Source organism: Typopeltis vanoorti, chromosome 19 (assembly GCF_054136105.1).
Source record: "Typopeltis vanoorti isolate ZY-2024b chromosome 19, IOZ_Tvanoo_1.0, whole genome shotgun sequence".
Lineage (NCBI taxonomy): Eukaryota > Metazoa > Arthropoda > Arachnida > Uropygi > Thelyphonidae > Typopeltis > Typopeltis vanoorti.
The window spans coordinates 722,188-742,154 of record NC_143567.1 but is presented as its reverse complement, the minus strand read 5'-3'; the positions used below and the strand labels follow the sequence as shown (position 1 = coordinate 742,154).

The 19,967-nt window shown below is 38.5% G+C and overlaps 1 protein-coding gene across 1 annotated transcript in view; it reads left to right on the top strand.

Annotated features, from left to right (window-relative positions):
- The window catches only part of LOC150095810 (synaptotagmin-15-like), a 179,825-nt gene that overhangs the window by 91,083 nt on the left and 68,775 nt on the right, over positions 1 to 19,967 (top strand). The window lies entirely within an intron of this gene.

Genomic DNA, 19,967 nt, shown 5'->3' with positions numbered 1-19,967 from the left:
AGTATCGAAGAAACGTGTCTGACGATTCCGCAGAGAGAGAGAGAGAGAGAGAGAGATTCATCGTTAAACATACCTCATGAAACCGTTAAAGGAAATGCACATCAGTCTGAATTATATTTTAAATTATTTAATAAAATGATAAAGCTGCATGCAGATGAGATTCTGCTTTTCCGATGGACGCGTCTTGAATATAACCGCGTGACGTGCGTAACAGTGAACAACTAAGGTGTTCTAAGCAATTAGAACAAAAAGAAAAAAGAAAGTGAAATCATACAAGCAGAAATGAATCTGTAACTTACACAACTCGGAGGATTCTCCTAAATCAAGTGTAAATTTCAGTTTGGCTTATTCTTATAAAAATCTGGTAATCGCAATGCTTGGATATTTGAGGTTCATTTCATATTGTTTCCCTGTGTTGTCAGACTCCTTCTCCTTGGCCACATCGAACCTTCTTTCAGCGAAAGTACACGTGGCGCCAGAAGGACTCTTATTGCAATGGCGGTACGGTACACTTTTCTCTGAGATGACCGAGGTACTGGTGATTCGGAAAACTGGCTTCTGCTATTTCTGTACGAGTATTGAACTAGAAGGTACAGAATAATGCTGGCCAGGAGAACAGGATGTCTCTCTGCAGGCTCATGAAGCGCAAGCTCATAACAGCATCAAGTGTGTGTGCATGGCAAGAAACTTTCTGTAGCAAGGTGGGGTTATTTTGGAATTACGGCCGAAGCAACGGAGGTTATCAGAGGGCAGTGTGAAAGCTAGGAAAGGCAGAGGAAAGCTAGCCAAACAAGTATGCTTGTTTGGCTAGCTTTCCTATTTTTTGTGATGAAATCGCCCCACCTTCTTATGAGACCGGCTAAATCCACCTTACGGAAGTTTTTTGCATCCTAGAAGGGATTTGAACCCAGGTCTTCAAAAAGAAAGAAAAAAGGGTCGATACCTATTGATGTACTGAGACATAAAGCGAACCTGACCCTTTAGGCGCACGATATGAACTGCTAGGTCAGCGTATTTTCTTCTGTTCGTCTGATTCAAGAGGTTCTTTTCCCTTCTAGTTATTCATTTCACGTGATCGTTGCCTTATGTCACTTCCTGCGAGCGTCGTCTCGCGTATGGTCACGTGACTGTTCTCGTTTAGTATCGCGGGGAACACTAACCAAAATAGAACTTTTCTTGCATATTTCACGAAAAATAAGAGAACTGTTTAAAAGGGAAGCTACACTTAAGTCGAAAGCGTTTTATTCATTAGGGAGTTTTATGGAGTAATAGAGAGTTACAATAATGAACAAAAGGAACTTAATGCGCATTTTTGTATCACATTTAACAAACCCTCATTTCAAAATGCAGTTCACTTAATCGATGGAAGAAGCGCATGCATGCGTGCGGTTTCTTAACGAAGAATTTCCTCTCATTCTGAATTGCCTTCGACCGCACGCCCTTTCTCGGACACCTGTGGTTTTCCTGGTAGAAAAACGGCACCTGCAGCCTCCCACTTAGCATCTCGAACGTTCGTCGAAGAGCAAACCGAACTTCAGGAGAAAGAAACACCGTCGGTTGCAGCGATCGAATTGCACGGAAATTTCTCCAATGTGTCCGCGGAGTATTTCCGCGGTTTCAAATGCTCGGCATGAATTAAAACCTTATAATTTCATAGGCGCCTCCTTGAAATAAGTTTTTACATTTTACTTGCACGCAAAGGATTAAAATAAACTCGAAATATTGCTTTGTGAGAAGGGATTTATATTTGGATGTTACTTTAAAACTCCCCCCCCCTTTCAGCCCCATCCAAGTGGGGAATGAATAGCGCATTGAGTACCGTGGATGAATCTAGGCTTAATGTTAATCAAAAAAGGTGCTTCTGCAGGTCGTCCATAAGTAGGGCGATAGTGACGTCACACAGAGCGAAGAGTTAATTAACACAGTGCAGAGAAATAAACAAGCAAAAGTGAAACACACTTTACTCTGCTCGAACTGATAACCCAGCAGCAGCATCTTGCGTTGTTTAAAGCGATGTCAGATAACAATCGGACTGATGCCATCTGATTGCGCAGTTATGGTCAACACTGTTCATAAAAATGACTGCGATGCAAATTACTAATTATGAAGCACCACAGACAATCAAACAACGAGGAACGAGTTCATAAATAAAATTAAGAATTAAATAAAAACTAAATTCATTCGATGGAAAACAAAATATGCAGTGATTAATGCTCCAGATTTTAAAATAAAATATGATTGATATTGAGTGAACGAGTGCTAAACTTTGGGAGATAATACTGTGGATGCTTTACACTTGGATGTCTAGTTAGGAGATCGAAGTAACGACTCTAATTTCACGAGCAGTTTAAAGGTTATTATTATAAGGTGCCTCCATGGAGTCAAAAGACTCATCGCGGGAACCCAACACTGACATACTAACCATGATTCACACAATACCTGTCATACTTCCCCCTTAAACTCATTCACATGTGAAGCATTCCCAACCACCTCTGGCTACGCATTTCACCCATTTACAACCCTCCAAGCAAAAAATCTAGTCCTAACACTTTTGTTAACCACACTCTTACACAATTTCCAGGGATGGTTTCTCGTTCTCTCCCTTCCTGAACTGGTCTTAAAAATGTTATCGGTATCAATCCTATAAAACCCTTTTAATAATTTATATATCTCTATCATATCTCCTGTCCTACGTCTATCAATTAGTTTTTGAGGCCCAAAGACCTTCAACCTATCCTCGTAGAAAACATCCCACAGGACTGCAACAATTTTCGTAACCTGCCTCTGAATCCTCTCCACCATTTCCTCATCACCAAGAATTCCAGGTGACCAGATCTGTGCACAACAGTCCAAATAAGGTCTTATTAATGGCTTATAAAGTGAGACAATCACTTCCTTATCCCTGCGTGTCAGTGTGTTCTTCAATAACCATGTAATTTGATGTGAAGTTTTGGCAACCTTTGCAATATGCCCTCGAAAGTTAAGTTCTCTGTCAACAATAACACCCAAGTCCCCAGCCACATCAACTTCTTGCAGTTCAGTTCCATTAATATAATAAACAGTATGTGATCTCATCCTTCCGAAGTGCATCACCTTACATTTGGCCACATTAAACTGGCAACCATTTGGTTTAGCCCAAACTGTCAGCCTATTTAAGTCATTCTGCAAGATATCCACATCATCTGAACTGACTATCGCTCTTCCCAGTTTTGCATCATCAGCAAACAAGTGGATATTTCCTTTCATAGTATTCCCAATATCGGTGATATGCAAATTAAATAATAGAGGACCAAGCACTGAAACCTGAGGCACAGAACTAGTCACATGCCTTCCACTGGGCTCCGCTCCACCATAAACCACTCTTTGATATCTATCCACTAGCCACCCTCTAATCCAAATCATTAGCCTGGGATTGATACCCATTAGCTCCAATTTATGCAACAGAGTTCCATGCGGAATCTTGTCAAATGCCTTTGCAAAGTCCAGCAAGATCACTGAGTAAAAATTTCCTTTATCCAACTCCACTGTTACTTCATTATAGAAAGTGAGCAAATTACTAAGGCAGCATCTACCCTTCACAAAACCATGTTGCCCCTTATAAAGTATCATATTGCTGTCCACCCAGTCCTGAATTCTAATTTTTATCCATTTATCCAAAATTGTATGTCACATGTTATGTATTTCAGCAGTACTATTAGATTTCGTAGGTTACAGCAGCTCCTTTCTGTGAATGAGGTTCTGATGTCTTGAAACATTTCTGAGGTGTTTTTCTCAGTAAGTATTTATATATAGTTCTTGTAAAAACTACTTTATTGCAGATTTATGTTTATTTTCATTTTAAGAAACAGTCTGAGTTAGACTTGGAGCAATAGTTCGATGCGTTAACCTTGGATGCCACCTGAACACTAACAGTTTTGGTGAAGTTTGATTTGCGTGATATCTTCGTAAGTTGGTTTCACTGTATAGAGCAGTCGACAAATATTATTTCATACTTAAACCAACAGCATCCAAAAATATTTTTGACTTTGTATTCGAGCTCTGTATTTATCGACCATATCTAGATGCTCTGATGTCAAAATACGGTAAAAGAGCAAATGGTGCACTTTCTCTTGACATAAACAGGAAACTGCATATCGGATGGTACCTCCCATCCTATGAAAACAACAACAAAAACAGAGGATGAAAAATGAACAAAAAATGATTGATTTCCGTGACCAGGGAGTTAGTGAAGGATTAAGAAAAAGTTTATTAATCAATCCAGCTATTTATTTTGTTTCACAGTATCCCTCGATAACAGCACAACATTCAAAAGTCAGACTGACTTTGAATTTGCAAGGAATTAATAACCCCAAATTGAAAGATAAAACCTTCAGATTTTAGTATGTCGAACTGGACGAATAATGCGTGATCTGCTTGTACTGAGATAAAGTATAGACATTTCGAGAGAGAACAACATTTCTCATAAAAACCGGGGATTCGTGATTGTGAGAACGGGCGAAAGCGTGTATTTGCTTTACGATATCGATGCATTGTCCCGGCATGTTTTATGCAGTTTTGGAAACTCATGTAATATTTAATCGATAAAGCGATTGGCCATTTTAAGACGAATTACTGCTGCCTTCAAAAGAGTAATAGAAAAGGCGCCAATTATTTCGTGCCGACGAGATTCATCATTTATTTAAATAGCCTGCTTTATTTTATTACTTTTTTTTTAAAGAAAGTCGATTTCAGGAAAGATTTTCTTGCAATAAATCGATAGCTTGGCCGAAGTAGACTACCGATGCTTCCTTTTCTTCTTTTCGTATACGTCTCCGGCGATAAATAATTAGAGGGTATTAGGAAAGCGAAGAGTGGAGTGCCACTCAACGCAGCGCATCACAAAAGGAGAAAAATTGGACGGAATTACAGTTCGCCGTTAAAAACGAAGCTTTTAATTATCCTGACAACAAACATTCCCCCATACGAGGATGTACCTCAGACTTTAGCATTGAAAAGGCCTTTTGTAATAAGCTAAGAGTTTCTACGACCATCTTTGCCAATCAAAGCACTGAAGTAGAAGTTTTAGTGTTTGCGAGAGTTTTCTGAAGGAAATCTCCAACGCCAAATCAGCATGCCTGTTATTTCAAGTAAGGCAACTTTATGTATTTGTTTGGTATCCGGAGAGTTCATCGAAAGACAATTCATCGAAAAGCAATTCATCGAATGAACAATTCATCGAACGATAATTCATCGTAAATGCAATTCATCGAAAAAACAGTTCACCAAAAATTTAAAATTTTCGAAAATGTTATGAGAAAATTGATCCATTTTGAACAAACCTTGAACCGTGAATAAGGAGATTACAATGCTACTTTCATAGGGAAAAATTATAGAACAATATGGTTCTGATAACTGTTTCATGTCTGTTCATGGGACTGATTTGCCTGTTTCCGAAAGAAAAGCACAGCTGTATCTATATTATGCCTGCTAACTTATCTTTAGCAGAACAGGACTGATAAAAAATTATGCGTAAATGGGCCCAACTACCCAGGTCTTTCTAACTGAATGGCTTCGTTTTTACCGACTGAACTATGAGGGCTTCATTATTATTATTGTTGCTAGTAGTAATATGCGACTTCAATACAGCAATTATTATGGGATGAATTTTACTCGGATTCGCTATTTGAAACTTTTACAAGAAAATGTCGAACCATTCCAGTTTTCAGTTCAGCTATATTCGGGAAGACAATGAAATAATGTGTCCAAGTTACGTACTGTATTACAAAAACTCTCTGACTTAAATGACTTAGTAGAAGTTGTCGGTACAAGAAGCTGTCTGCATGGTTCAGTTTTTGTTCTAAATGGATTACTTTTACCATAACATTATCGAAAATTTAAAATTTTCGATCAATTGTTTTTCGATGAATTGCATTTTCGACGAATTGTCTTTCGATGAATTGTTCATTCAATGAATTGCCTTTTCGATGAATTATCTTTCGATGAATTCGCTTTTCGATGAATTTTCCTGTAACCATTTGTTTAAACAGAAACTAGAAAAGTTTTTTATTTTATATTTTCATGCTATTTTTCATAGTTTGAAGCAATTTTAAAGAAGGTGTGATTTTTTTAAAATTAAATAGTTCAAAATTTACATTCTTTTCTGGTTACTTCATATGTTTGTGATTAATGAAAAACTGAACACGTCTTTTAAACATCAAAAGAGTTTGTGGTTTTATCAATATAGTTAATTAAAAGAAGAATGGAAGAGAAAAAGCATATGCAAAAAATTGAATACCATTTTTTTAATGACTATCCAACTGAACACAAAACCAACGATTGGCTCTAAGCGTACTTAAGGAACCTAACCGAACAATAGTTCGGTTAGGTTCCTTAAAACAATTACGCAATGCGGCACAACTCGCAAAATAAATCACTCCTTCATTGTTATTCTGCTCTCATTAGTTGTTACTTTTTAACAGTTTTGCTTGTAACAAATCAAAGAACACAGTTGTGTATTCTACTGATACAACTTAGAGATTCCTATGAGGCCAGCGGCTGCTGAAGTCTGGCTTTTGTTGCGATTACAAGGTTTCATTCAAAAGACAATTCTACTTATTCTGTTTTCTTTGTGGGAGATATCCCCTTCTTAAATTGCGCTGTCGTGCAATGGTAGATAGCCGAATGTTATCTTGCTGTTTATTCGTTCCGATCTGATTGATTTCTTTTCGAATATTACAGCTCCTGATACTCAACGATGATATTATTTTCTCAATAAAAAGGGATTTTTTTAACAAGTCTGTCATGAAATTCAACGACTTAGCCGAACACAAAATTAAAGTTTTTCGACATCTCCCGGCCGCCCAAACCTCATGACGTTAATGCTGTTATAACTGTCTACAGACGGGTTGGAATTTTACCGTGTGGACTCCGCGAGGTCTATATTTCCGTTCGTTTCGCGAGAACCATCAGGATATCCGCAACAAAGTTACGTTATTGAAATGAAGTAGTGGCTGTATGAAGTAGACTTAATTTCAAAAAACCAAAATTCATAACTCGAATCATTATAAATAGCAAAATTCATTAGATTCCACGCAGCCTGTAGAGAATTATTAAGACCACCTGAAATCGTTTTGCGAATAAAAATGCACCGACTGATACCAAATAATGTCCACGCACGTAGCTCAATTGTTGTACTACGCATTCCAAATCCAAAATCTTACTGAATTCTGTTTCCTTGGAGTGGAGTTATTGCAACACATTTGTCTCTGTAAACTGAAACGAAATCCAAACGTAATTTCAATAATATCCCTTATTATTGAAATTACCGTCCATCCATCCGTTACCTACGTATGAATAGATGGACAGACAGGCAGACGATACGCACTTATGGTCACTTAAAACATTTTGGAATCCCACCTAAAACGAGTACTTTTTATGAATGAAAAACGATCTGCAGAATATGAACAAGCCCCTAAGCAAATAGCATCGCAATATAGCATCGACTGGCATCTGAATTACTTCAAAATAATGCATCTTCAATCCATCCTGCAATATTTTTTTGCGGGTGCGCACATGCGTGTTGTGAAGGTGTTAACTGCAGCTGTGGTGCGCTTATTGAAAAGATGCTAACATTTCAGGTCATTTGCTGGCCTGAGTAATCGATTCTCTGCAGTCTCAATTGGGTGGTGTACGGAAAGTCAGACCGGTGTCAGTGCTATTCCGTAGGATTTTCAAGTGAAAGTGAGTTAGCGGGTCTCAGGCCGGGCTTTCATAACCCATTTGGCCCCGTAGCTTCAAATACTACGACCATAATCTTCTGGAACCAAACGATGAGAAAGTCGTGCCACGTGATTAATTTAAAACCATTTATATCTTCAGTAGGGCCACAAGTAAAAGAGCCTGCGAACAACAGTTTGCACAATCCTTCGAATGAAAAATCACTATTTTGACTTAGTTATTCAGCTTGTTCATGAACATATCGTGAAGTATTTCTTATCTCTCTCTCTTTCCCTCCATTTCTTCTTACTTTCTTTATCTGATTTTCATGGGAATGGAAATACAAATAATGTCGGAGCATTTTTCTCTGCACAGCATTGAATAAAAGACATTCTGTCCGTCCCATAGGGTTACTTCCTTTTCTTTTTGTTTTAACATATTTTTTCCCTCTCAATTAATCGCGTAGTTTGATGGTTGAAGACTTATTCGCATCTCTCTTCTCGAATGTTTCCTGCTTGCGGAAAAGAACAGAACTGAAAAGAAATAAAGAAAATAAATCTGAAGAGTGTTTCAGATTTATTTTCTTTGAGAAAATTGCTCTCTCAAAAAAGTCTTTCATGATATTTCTGCGATCACCCATTCTGGTTCAGTTATAATCGTGTTCACCTCTTCTCAGCTGTTCTTCTCCTGTAATTTGTTTCGAAATTCCTTCTCAGGAAACGCAGGAGATTCCTTCTCCGATACACACAAAATTAGGACTTCCGACTTATTTTCCTCCGTCTCCAATTTTCTTTTGTTTTCTTTTATTTATTTTCCTTTCCTTTTTATTTTCCCCGCAGACAACAAAAGATTCGTCTGCAGTGACGCGAGGTCATTACTCAAAGAGGTATTCAAAATACGTCAGGGAATCGAATTTTCTATCGATATTGCATAATGTCGAAATCGTAACAGCAGACAGCATCGTCATTTTGCCGTGCATTGCTATTTCTGGAGTTACCAACGTAATGAAGCAAAAACAGGAATGCGACGTCATCAAGATATCACATGCCAAACAATTCGCTTTGGAAGTTCACAAGAAACAACACGAGACCTTTTACAGAACGAGAAATTCTTAAAAAAAAAACGTTAAGAGCGGAAATCAAATGCAAATTGAAGAAAACTTCAGTTTGGTTACGAATTAAACAAATCCATCGAAACCAAACTTGCTAAACGGTTCGTTTAATTTGGTGGGAACTTTACTTCCAGGAATATTTGATTAGACCGTTCATACACCGCTTCAGGAAAGACCGGTTCATCGGAAAGAAATAAGGGATAGGTGCAGACCAAAATAGGATGGGGAAGAAGGAGCGAATATGCGTTAGAGTTACGCAAGAATGAGGGACGGATAAACGTTACTATGGAAACTACATCCTTTCGCTTTAGCCTCGTCAGACTTCAGATGAGTGGAAGAATGGGATTAGTTGCGAGTTTCATGTAAAGAAAAAGGATGTTTTCAAAACAACAGTGACTTACTGCTCTGGTTTTTTGCAAATGGGTCGGAAACAGATGGGCGATGAGATATGAAGAACTGAACTGAACTTATGAATCTCTATTCTTATATTGCTTGAGATCCGATGAAACTTTTTAGCCAGGAATTGTCCACAGGGCGTATCACTTTTTGACATGTTTATTATTGTTTCGATTGCATGCGCTGAGGGCTACGCATTTTTTTTTTGATATTTGGAATAACGTGGGTGGAAGGACAGACATGTAAAGAAGTGGAATGTCCTTTGAGTTTGCATAGCATTTCAGGCTTCCTGACAACTTTTAGGGTATTGCATTAGCAAGCATGAATTCCCATCAAGGCGGGGTTGAGGCTTACTTACTCCGCGGTATCGATGTGTGAAGACAACGGATCCTCCAGTGTTACCGAAAATGAAGATTCCGTTGTTGTTGTTATTATTACATGTTTAGGAGATGCTACAATTTCTTGAAACAAATCATCATTTTAAGTTTATTGACGCGTTGTGTGGCTTCACTCTCTATATATGATTTTATATGGTGTTGTGCGTCGATCTTTATTATTATTTTATCTTTTTGGCTCACGCAGTGGGACAGTCTCTACTTTGAAAGTTCTAAGTAAGCAGTGATATTTTATTGAAAGTGACGGTGCAAGTCGTGTTTGGAAAGCTTTGTGAAGTTGTGGAATGACAACTTTTCTAGGCAAACGTAGGGTAACGAGTTAGCTATTTGTGTACCCGCTTGCATAGTATACCTGTGAAAATAACTTGCCGATCAAAGCAAAACATCAGCTTAATTAAATAAATCTTTCTTAAAATTTATATGGCAGAGGTGCTCCTTCAACATTGATTGAATCAACGTTGTGGAGGAAAATAGAAATTCTGTTTCGCTGCACTGTTTTCAACTTTATTCTATTTCGAAGAAAGGTTCAATATCTTTCAAAGGGAATCAAAACTTTTACAGTTAAATATTTTCAACGTTCGACTCATTCCTTGCATCAGTCGAATAACCAAATGACTCTAACAACCGTAACTCTAATCAAGATAAGGATTTTAAACCGGATATTTAAAGAAACTCTCATACACGCTGATGATTGAAATTCAACCTCAGTTAACACGCTTTAGGGGTAGCTAATAGCTACATATAAGTCACTGATAATGAAACAACCAATAAACGTGTTTGTGCAACTGAAGCACAACATCACAGATCAGCTGCAGCTACACATCATAAACATATCGAAAATATGACAGGTGAAAGGAACCCAAAAACAACAGAGAGACTACATTTTTATATCAGAACTTACCAAAACAAGGAGGGTTTTATAATCCTACGTGTGTGTGAAATTGATATAAAAAGCATATCAATGTAGTAGCGAGCAAGAAATAATAATAAAGGGGAGGAGAGTTATAAATATATTACTGTCTCACACACGAAAGGGTTAACAGATCACAACATAACTGATGCAAATTCTGTGTGTATATATATATATATATATATATATATATGATGTATATGTGTGTGTGTGTGAGAGAAAAAGATTTCTGTGGCGGTGTCCTCTGGACAACATCGAAAAATTTTGCAGATGCTGCATTCTATGGTCTCACTAATCTGAGACCGAATCTTATTTCATGGACGAAAATTTATCTCTATGCCGTTTTCCTGACACAAACACATCCCATTTAGAAGCAGAATCTTTTTCTTGACTTTTTGAGTTGAGTATATTCAAAGGTAAAGTGAAGTGAATTATGACCTTTTTTGGCGGAATAACAGATCTGCGTTGTTGTAGCAGTAAAGGTATTTGGTTCATCATCACCCCATTGAAGGAGTATGGGGACAATACTTAGGGTTATGGTGTTGATGTTATATATTGGGTTATGATGTTTTGAATATGTTTAGGGCAGAAGCTGTTGTATGTTGAGCACTGCAAAGTTTTTTATATTAAAAAGAATGGAGAATTATATCACCAACAAAAACCATGTACAGGATCTAAGAATAGTGCGAGAAAGTCGTTTATACGTATAATGAAGGCGGTAGTGACATAGTATAATCCTTAGGAACGCCTGAGTTAGTAATGAAGTTGAGAAAGAACATTCCCAAAAATAACATTCAGCGAACTCCCAGGAGAAAACTTGCAATCCAATTACAATGGAAGGAAGATTACAAAACGGCAGTTGGCTGAAATGTCCTCGATGTCTAACGCTATCAGATGCTTTGAAATGTCGAGAGCAATAAAATGATTCTCCAAACCTTTCCACGGCTCTTGTCGTAAAGTTGATTACGTCGACGAGAAGATCAGCTGTTGACCTTCATCGGTGGAATGCAAGTTAGTGGTCATAGAATAACTAGCAGTTCTCCAGATGATGAGTTGATTTCTGGTGGCATCCTGGTGGTATTGTTTAAAAGAGCCAGTATCGTTAAATCGACAGCAAACATTTAGCTCCTTTTTGTAATTAGATGAATATGGGCTTGCGTCTATTCAATGGAATTGAGGCTAGCAGCTGAGCAAAATAGAATATAGAAAGAACGATGCCACGAGATCTGCTTTCTTTTTAGGTGTTGTGACAGTAACACCTATGCATCTGCTACTGAGAGAGAGAAGTAGCAGCTGCATAGATGGACCTAATACCTTTCAACGCCTTTTACACCAGATCAAAAGGCATCGTTGTTATTTTTACGAGGCAATGTTCTAAATTTAGCTCAAACGAAGTATGATTTAGATTTGTTAGTAATGTTTTGCAACTATAATAGGCTTCCACTTCGTGTAGGAAGTGGAATGAAGCTGGCGTTTTTGTTTCAAAAACACATTTGAGTATGCTGCTTTTTTTTTTTTTTTTTACAAAAATTTAGGATTGCCCTAGTTACACGCAGTCATTGAATGCGCATGGGCCCCTTTTGGAAGAAACAAACGACACCGTATGAAGATTATGGTTGATAATTGACTAGAAAGGCCTGTATATTGGCCTCCACTAGCGGATCAGAACTCCTGAAATATCCAATGGTGTAATGAAATGGATGGTGCGCTTCTATCGATTTGGATGTCAAATCCACTCAAACAATAATTCAGGAAGTCCATGACATGATAAAAAAACTCAAGGGATTTCGGTTCAGATTCTCGGGTAGATATTATGTTGACCATCACATCGCTTCACAGGCCATGAAAATGATAACCGAGATGTGCGTTTTTGAAGCTCATTTATTTTCCATGAAATGCCATAAAAATCTCGCATAAAACATTGTTGGAAATGCATCCAACTGTTATAGCCAAAGTAAATCATCCATGGACTGCAATTTATCTTGGAGAAATCGTACGTGTGAGATATTATGATGACACTGGAAAACAAACAGTTCAGTGAACTGATCCTGGAGGATGTTGCAACCACACTCGCTGGCACTTGAAAACGTTACACTTTCTCAATATTCACGTGGACTGCAAGCGCTGCTGAAATTGGCCTTCATTAATGAAGAAGACGTGTCCTCTCAATTAGCATTGCATCTTCTTCTTCTTCTACTACGCGTTATTCCCGCTTCCCATGCAGGGTCCGCGTGTTACTTTAGATGCGACTTCTTGTTAGTACTACTCCCAACCGACCCGTCGCCTGTCTGCCGCTGTGGGTGGGAGATATATTTTTGACTGTAGAGGCGTATGTTCATGGGGCAGGTTTGCCTGTTTTGCGGGATGAAAAACGCCAGATAAACTGGCGGAAAAAAACCCTACTGACCGCGCCCAAGACCGGCTAACTTGGCTATGCCTGAGGAAGATCCTCAAATTCCTCACGTCTACAACGGGAATCGAACCTGGGACACTCCTTCCCCAGGTATATGGCTGCGAAGCACAAAGCCACCAGGCTAACCGCGCGGTTTCTCAATTAGCATTGCATCAATTATGAAATTGCAGGTGATGGGCCCGCTCTTGTTTGCGGAATGCAAAAAAAAAAAAAAAAAAAAAAAAAAAAAAAAAATTTTTTTTTTTTTTTTTGCGACTGTTCTGCTCTTTCTCACAACTTCTCTTCCCTGATATTTGATAATGCATATAGTACCCTCGACAGAGTGTAGCATAGAGGCAGCCTGCCTCACGGCGCGGGTTAATAAGGGCGCTCGTTCAGCCATATTGCGGGAGCGCCGAACAATTCCTGTTAGCTTAGCAAGTGCGGAAAGAAGTTTTTTCAAACTTAAACTGATTAAAGATTAATGAAAATAACTAATTTAATTACCAACTAGTTTCGCCGGCTTGTGCTGTCGGCTTCATCAGAGTACAATCAGGAAAGCAAAGAAACGAAAATTACAAGCTAAACGTTAACTCTTGATTGTACCCTGATGAAACCGACAGCACAAGCCGGCGAAACTAGTTGGTAATTAAATTAGTTGTTCACCTACACTTGACCAATATCTAAATAATAGTTAATAATCTTTGTGGTCAAGAATTAACATTTTCTGATTAAAGATTATTTGCGAACACCAGTGACCCAAGAATCTAGCAACTATATCGATAAAGGCGGACATAGCTTATAATTTAAATTTAGGAGAGCTTAAAAATAATTTTATTGTGCATATCGCACAATAAGATCAAACATTTAATTAATATTATTATGTAATCGTTTTGCATTAATCTTTCTCTTGTAATAAAAACAAAATAGCAATTGGAGATTTTCTTATAGTTTTGTCTTATAATCCATCAGGGCGATATTTAATTATTTGCCTCAGGGCGCGATCTAATCTGGCTGCGGCCCTGGGCGCATACGCACCACATTATCAAATATCAGGGAAGCCTGCTTTAGAGACATCGAGCTTCTTCAATTTGAAATAATCGCTGATATTTACAACGGGCATTAATGCAGTTTCCATCGCAAAATACAAACATATTTAATATTACAAAATGTTGAGATTTGACTGAATTTAGCACGCTAAACATCAACTGCACATTGTGAGACGCAACAATAAACTGCCTGTGAACCGCGGTTGTAAACCTATTGATAATGTGGTGCGTACGCACCACATTATCAAATAACAGGAAAGCCTGCTTTGGAGACATCGAGTTTTTTCAAGTGGTTTAAAGCAAGCTGGTAAGCAAACGTCCTTTTAGTTTGTTTCAGGGCTTCGAGATGCACGCACTGCGGAATAATGCACTTTCATTGTGTTCTAAGGCTGGAGCGGTACTTTAAGAACTCAAACATAAATTTAAATAAATTCTTGAATAGGAACGTTATTAGGTACTTGATGCTTATACATTTTTCTTAAAAATCTATTGAGACTTCCACTGAAATCTACAGAGTTATTTTTTAAAAATTAAATAACACATTTCAGCACTAGTCGACATTAGATCGATCTTCATATGAAGAGACTGCCATAAGCTCCGGAGTCATACACAATTTCCTCGATCCATTTGTATTTCATCCTCTAACACAATGACTCCGTGAATATAAAAGATGAAAGGCTGGCGAATAAATGCTGTGTTGCTAATCTCGACAAGACGAACGTGAACAATGAATTTGGAATAATGACAAAGAGCAGATCGGTGATTTTTTTCTTTCTTTTTTTAAAGAAGTGAATTCGTTGAATTTGAAGTGGAACTGTGAATGGGGGGGGGGGGGGTTGATGTCTGATTGCTGCACTGGTTTGAAAGAACGTGGAGAAATGATAATACAATTCTGAGAAAGAACCAAAACGGAAACTGAAGAAGCTGACCGTCTAGAATTTCGTACTTGTTTGTATGAAATAGCAGAAAGTCTAGTTTGTTGCTTTATGCTTGCTAATTCATTAGAAAAGCTTGGAATAAAATTATTCATCGACGAGGGATCTTATTGCTTGCTTTTTTCCAAATAGAAGACTTCATTGACTTATTCCAAGAATCCATCGCTTGGTAGATTTACCTCATATACAGACAAATCGGCCCTTCAGAACACACGCAATTTACAGACAAAAAATACTAGTTGTGGTGGGCGGTAGATGGCGTTGTAGGAGATGATTCGTAGTAGAGGTTCGGTGTAGTGGTTGAGACAGTTGTAGGTATCCTCCCGCGATGAGTCTTCAGACTCTTTGGAGGTATTATCAGGAATAATAATAATAATAATAATAATAATAATAATAATAATAATAATAATAATATTTTCATCGAAAAAGGGCGGATTTTTTTTTTTCGAAGCTCCCTCAGACGCAATACGTCGCCCAATCGTACTCTCTCTCGCTTTGCTTTCTTAGTTGGTATTGACACCAATTCGGCTATTACAACGTAAATCCGATTAATGTAAAAAATGCCCAAGAAACTGTCGCTCTCCTCATTCCTTACAATTCATGAATTCTGCAGCGGTAGTTTCATTAACCTCATTAATCCAGTACGAGTTTTTGCAGAAGGCTCTCTTTATTACTGACACTAGTCTTGGTTGTGTAAGATACGTCTCAAATTTATTTTTGCTATAAACTGTACAGTTGGATGTGTCATTTTTAATAGATCGATTCTACTAGCTTACATTTTCCTCATTCTTGGAGAAAAACAAAACGAGATACGAAATAACCTGTCAATTCATTATTTCTATTGGCGAAAATTTAATCTGCTTAATAAATAAATTTCGCGTGATGATACTGCGTTCCCCCTTTTTACGGGAGTTCACAGTAGTCCCCAAATTTTATCATTCGTCAAATGACGAATTTATTAATTCGTCAGCCTATGGCTGGGCCAGTATTCCTGACTGTAATCCGTTTGTCCTCAGACCGGTTTGCCTGCTTGCGGGATGAAAACCACCAGATAAACTGGCGGGAAAAACCCTGCTGCCCACACCCAAGACCGGCTAACTTGGCTATGGCTGAGGAAGATCCTTAAGCTCCTCACGTCGTTGACGGGAATAGCCCCTAGGACACTCCTTCCCCAGGCATATGGTTGCGAAGCGCAAAGCCACTAGGCTAACTGCGCAGACATCTGCTTAATTATCTATGTTTAATCAGATCTTACATTTAAGGTGTAAGCAGATTTATTCCCAATGTTTTACGGTGAATTAGACTAACTTCTGTGCTTTCCTCGCATTAATTTGGTTTCCTTATTGCACATTTAAGGAATAATTCATAAACTTTCGCGTCATTTCTGGTTGTCTCGTGCTCTTTCCAGTTTGACAACAAATGCTTTATGCTTATTACAAAACAAAGATAGCCTGATAATTTCCTACTTTGCTACGTCACAAGTGAAGCAAGAAGAGCGAAGACATTACTCATCACTCAAATTGTTCATGGTCGCAATAGCACGCAGAGCACGTCGTCTGTGGAATGAACTTCTAGAAATATGTGTTGCATATTGTTCGTTATTTATCAGAGGATTAGTTTTTTTTTAGAACAAAAATCAAAATCCTATTTCCCTTCGCCTTGCATTTCAGTATCCGATTTGTTTTACTTCCAGGACATCATTAACGTCTATAAAATGAAGAGCGGGCATAAACAGCCAATTTATCCTGCTCAGTAACAGATTCGCTGCTCAGCAAAGTTTTTGTCACAGATATGTCAAATGAGTGGAAGCATTTTTGGGTGACCATGAGACCATGCTTTACGGGAATGAAAGGGAATAATTAATCCCCATGCTGAAAGGTATGTGGAGTGCTCCGTAAAGATAAGCCCATTTCGTTAAACGTTACTCATACTGCTTTCTGTTTTTTGTAATGCTCAGTTTAGTTTAATTAGGTTAGTACATATTTAGTAGATTTAGAAATATTTAAGCGTTAGTGGGGCTCCAATACGCGAAAGAATAGCATGTCGGTTCTCTTTATTTTGAGATTCGGGAAGTTGTAGTCGTCTGTGCGCGAGCGCGCGTGGGAGTGTGTATCTCCCACGTATGTGTGTATACTCGTTACTCAGGAAGAATGGTTCCTGGCTCAACAGCGAGCGAGAGAGTATTCGGAAGTGCAGGAAATATTTCAAAAGTGAGTGTGAAAAGCGAAAGAGCGACTAAAGATAAGACGCTCGAAAATGCATGTCAGTGATTGCCGTTGAGATGCTTTTTTTTCTAGATGGGAATGCGAGAATAAGTGCGGTACAATGATTGAAATTTCAAGGCTTCGACGAGTAAAAACCATAATACAAAACAAGAGTGGAAGGAACTGGAGGAAAACGTCTTATTAAGTATGAGAAAAGCTAAAATAGAGACGAAAGAGAAGAAAAGAAAAGAGCGAGGGTGATTCTATAATTAGGAATGTAACGAATAACGAAAGAATGTTTTCCAGGATAGTAGATTCATGGAGGCTTTAGGAAAGCAGATAGAACAAGTGGAATATATATATTATTATGCTATTAAAGAGAGTAGGTGATTTCAAAGGCGATTACTAAAGAGCTGCGAGCGAGGCAAAGCTCGTGAGCAGATGAAATGAAGTTAGTGTTTCTGATGACAGAAAGAATTTGTTCTTGCAGGATGGAATACGCTTAAATGCATCTGGTTTAAGTGATTGGTAAAACGGTTGTTGAGCGAAAGAAGACTGTATGTGGTGGATAGATGGGGAACCAGGAATATGTGACTGCATCACACCTTGAACACGTGCAAAAAGAAAGTAAGATGTCAGGACTGTTGAGCGCGTATGTACACGAGAGAGAGAAAGTGGAACAAGTTTTATGAGACCAAAATCAATCATTTCAGCAGTGGAATAAGAATTTTGTTAATGAATAAATTTCAAGCTGGTTATTTAAATCCGCCTCAAGTGCTCACTTTAGTGAGCACGTGGCAAACCCGAGGTACCAGATGCTGGACCATGCTTTACTCCATGTAATATGCATCTGTTATATTATATGTAGACTGGTCCCTCCCATTTTTATTTCCTTCTTTCTTTTCTTCTTGCTCATTCCCCCAATGCTATTAGAGTATTCCACGGCTATTTCATTTCGTCTTATGCAGTGGGAGTCTCCTTCACTTGGTAGGCGGAAGTCCCAATTCACCTGGCGAACGTCGGATGAACTGGGGTACAGACATGTGTAAAGGGCCTCTGCAGCCCTACCACTTTATTCATGCAGTGACTTCACTCCAAAATGCTAATATGGTAGTGTCTTATAATACATGCTGCAGCGGTTGTCGCGCAGAATAATCAGAGCCACGTTCAGGGCTTAGGCAGAGGGTCCTGTTCGAGAAGTATATCACAGTCTCCAACAAAAGTCAGTGATATTGTGAATGAGGAACGCCGGAAGTATAGGATTAATCTTAGAAGGGACTTTTACATAGGCATGTGGAATGTTCGGGGTCTACAGATCGGTACCCTTAAGATTGTCTCTTAAGACTGTAAATTGATGGAAGGTATAAATTTGACATCTTGGGAATTAGAGATGAAATGGAGAGGATCACTTCAAAAGAGAGGATTATAAGATGGTTGTTTAACTAGGAGGTGACTCGAATGATCATGGGGTTGCTGGGATATTGAAGACAGTTCAGGGAAGAACTCGTCTTGATTATAACCCAGTTAATGACAGAATACTTTGTATTAGATAATAGGCTCATCCTGCCAATGTATCAATCGTGGTAGATTATGCACCCCACACGGATAGGCGTGATAAAGAGAGTGAGAAAATCTATGAAAACTTACAGAATGTTTTGGACTGCCTACCGAGGAGAAACATACTTTTCACCTTAGAGGGGGGGGGGACTTTAATACAAAAGTGGGAAAGATTATGAGAGTTAGACCTGAGTGTGGCATGTTTGGTTTGGGTGAAAGTAAGACCTGTGGTGAAAGACTGTTGGTTGTCCATGTTAACAGATTAGCTGTGTTACCAATGTCTGCTTCTAGGACGGACCTACACTTAGGGCATCTAATACTGATAGGTCAAACACCAGATTGATTATATCCTGGCTTTCCAGCGTTGGAAGACAAGCATCTCTGATGAACCTACTAGTCCTGGAGCAGACTGTTACAGACCATCGGCTAGTAAGAGTCAAAGAGAGGCTAACACACAGAAAACTTCCAAGTCAGGTACACCCCACTAGGCTGGATGTTAGAGTAATTTCTAGTGGGTTCACAGAAGAAACATAAACTCGTCGGATACAAAAGAATATGTAGGTAGATTATTATTTCTGTACATGAATGCTAGGAGTATCAGAAACAAAGGAGTAGCGTTTGTTGCCTTAGTCAATATGTTGGGACCTCAGATTGTAGGCATTAGTGAGACCTGGCTATCAGTATCTGACAGACTAACTGATATCGAGTATAAAGGATACAATTTTTAGGAAGGATAGAGAGGATAATAGAAGAGGGGTATGTGCTGCTAATGATATCGGATGACTTGAATCCAGTTAGAGTTGAGACCCATGATTGTAGTACTACTACCAACAGTATTTCATGTGTCAGTGACTTTGAAGCCATCTGGTGTGAGTTGGAATCTAACAAGATCAATTACGTAGCGGGGTATTGTTACAGACCCGGTGGATCGGTTGCTAGTGATGAAAATATGCATCAACAAATAAAGATGATGCGCGCGAAAAGTGTCATCGTAATGGGAGAATTTAATTATCCAAATACTGATTGGGTAGCAGTGGAATCTCATGAGAAGAGTGAAAATGAATTTATTGAGCTGTTGTGGGACAACTTCCTCAAGCAGCGTGTGACAGAAGGAACTCGAGGTCAAAGAGTGTTAGATTTGATTAAAGTGACAGAGGGCGTTTCAGTTAAAGACGCAACTATTCTCCCTCCGGTTGGTGACTGATAATGCGGTACTCACTTGAGAAGTGACTAAGTTTATAAATGTTCCACTCAGAAAAGGTTACATGCAGAATTACAAAGCAGGAAATTATGACCAACTGAGGAGTATACTGAGTTCAATGG